Raw genomic sequence first — 2,500 nt, 5'->3', positions numbered from 1 at the left:
TAAGAAACATGATACGTTCGCCTAAGAGATCTTCGATTTTTAGTATGCCGGCATCATACCAGTCTTTCCAGTATATCGATTTACCGTTTATTTTTGTATGTTTATTATTCCATAAAATTAGTATGGGTAATCAAATGGTGAAGAGTGAAATTAGGGAATAATTTCACCCGCGTTTTGTCCAAAATCAAATACTCTCCTTAGCCTATTTCACGAGTATTCCATTTGATTAGCTATTAATATCATGGGTGACAAATTACGTTCATAAGACGCCATTTTGGCACTGTAGGAAAAGTTGCCATGGCAAAATTGTAGTTTCACCACATGGGACTGATGAGAAATTACCTAAGATCTAAAAAACATTGAGAACCCTTACTTGCTGCATTAAATATTTTCAGGGACCCCGTTCTAGTATCCCTAAAATTGAGACACCAATACACGATGCAGAAGTCAGAAGAACGAGTGAAACAAATTAAGGCAAAAAGAGAAAAATGCCTCCAAAGAGAATAACGATCTGCTAGGAAAAGGAAGGGAAAGGAAGGTTATTTAAGTGTCTAGTCGTTCTAGAGCTGGAACACTAATTTGGGACAGTGTAAACTGAAATTACAATGAAAGCAAACCAAGTAAAATGTTGGTTTTTTGAGGAGAGGGGAAACTGGAGTACCCGGAGAAAACCTCTCGATGCAGAGTAGAGAACCAACAAACTCAACCCACATATGACGCCGAGTTTGTGAATCACAAACCAGACCACGTACAAGGAAGTCAAGTAGGTCTGTCAACCCCATTTTACACATTGGCTAATGACAATTTTTGTTTTCATTATTTAAGGTACCCACTTGAGAGTGTTTATATTTTTGAAACAGCCCCCTCTTTACCTCATCAACCCCCCCCCCCCCCCCAAACAAGTTTTGGTGAACACTCCGAAATGTTTATTTTTCTGTCCTAATGCCGTCTTCCAGATATCAGGAAAACGCTGCTCACGAAACGACGAACTGCGTTGCCTAGCGTCGTCCGTGAAAATGAATGGATTTTTCAGAACTAATACATTCGTCATCCAAGTACAAGTATTCCTTTCGGCTGGTGATCTGAATTTTCAGCCGCGTCCTCTCTCTAAGCAGAAATTCAGTAGCGCGAGGGCACGATATCTTGATGAAGATTTTTCGCGAAAGTATTAATTATTATGTCAGATATACAGCAAACTTTCCGAAAGGGTGCACTCGTCAGGTCTTGTCGTGTCATCAGCCTAAATTCTGTCGAGCATAAAAAAATCGGCGGTTGTTATGTCGGGTATGTCATGTCATGTCAGCCGCGGGCAAGATTGCAACATCCTGTAATGCACAATGCACGAGAATTTGAGAATAGTTTCACCTTGCAAAGCACAGGCTAAGATAAGACGAGATATTGATTTACTTGACAATTCATTAAATAGAGATACATCGTAGTACGTGACTGTAAACTCGTGCGGGTGACGTAGAAATCGCATGTCAATTGTTTGTGGAAGCACGACGCGGAAAAATACTTGTGCATCCAAAACAGGAAGTCGTAAGGAGAGCATATTAAATTACAGGAGTGCAGAAACTAGCGAACACAAAGGTAATTGAAAACTAAGATTTTTGAGTTTATGAACATTTCAAATTATTTATTTAGTAGTGAATTTCGACCCATTGCATTTGATGTTCTCATGTTGTTGGCAACTTGCATTGCGGTTGCGACCGAGTTACTCACCGCACCTTTCTGATTTTGTTTTAATTTGTGGGAGCTAATGGCGCAAGAAAGAGTACTGTACAAATACATCTGTCTTAATGACAGTTGTGTGGAGAGAAAGATGCAGACTCGATGAACGCGTAAATTATTTTAGGCAGACATTTATGGTACATAAATGGTAAAATAATGCTCAAGAAATCGGAATAATCTACTACAAATTCGTTCTCGACTCAAGAAAAGTTCGATGAGTTCTTTGGGTCTAACCCTAACCCTAAACCTAACCCTAACCCTTAAGTTACTGTTATTACATTAATTCAAAACTATCTGTTTGGTAGTTCTATAGATAGGCTTAATGCGCGCGACCTGTATGATCTCTTCCTATGTTCTGATAAATTCGACGAACGTGACCCAGACTAAATGTTAACCACTCCTTGATTGGAATATTATTCAGTCCATAGTCTGGATAAAATGCTAATGGCTGCTAATGAAAAGTCACTGTCAATTCTTCATTGCAACCTATTGGAAGAACTGCTATCTTCCCCAAAGACAAAGTTCGGGAGTGCTCGACGAGAAAAGTTTCAAGTTGATTTGTTATTTGCTCGAACGATTGCGTAACAGTCACTGAGTGTTCTTTGGTTAAAAATAAATTCTCGAGGGAAAATTTTATCCGCTCCTCAAAGCCAGCTATACGTATCTTAGGGCCTGTTCACATGGAGGTGGGGGAACCCGGGTAGGTGAGATACCCCGCCTTCCTGTAGTAAAAAAAGCGAGCCTTCACATGCAATATTCAAAGCCCCGG

The 2,500-nt window shown here is 39.8% G+C and overlaps 1 protein-coding gene across 1 annotated transcript in view; it reads left to right on the top strand.

The window, feature by feature from the left end:
- The first annotated feature begins 1,447 nt into the window (after positions 1–1,447).
- The window catches only part of LOC137978880 (oxygen-dependent choline dehydrogenase-like), an 11,088-nt gene continuing 10,035 nt past the window's right edge, over positions 1,448–2,500 (top strand). The window contains exon 1 of the mRNA XM_068825994.1: positions 1,448–1,590. The gene's annotated coding sequence lies outside the window, so the exon portion shown is untranslated. The remainder of the gene's footprint in view (positions 1,591–2,500) is intronic.

This window comes from Montipora foliosa, chromosome 12 (assembly GCF_036669935.1).
Source record: "Montipora foliosa isolate CH-2021 chromosome 12, ASM3666993v2, whole genome shotgun sequence".
Lineage (NCBI taxonomy): Eukaryota > Metazoa > Cnidaria > Anthozoa > Scleractinia > Acroporidae > Montipora > Montipora foliosa.
The sequence above is the reverse complement of the archived record's forward strand: the minus strand, read 5'-3'. Positions and strand labels throughout refer to the sequence as shown.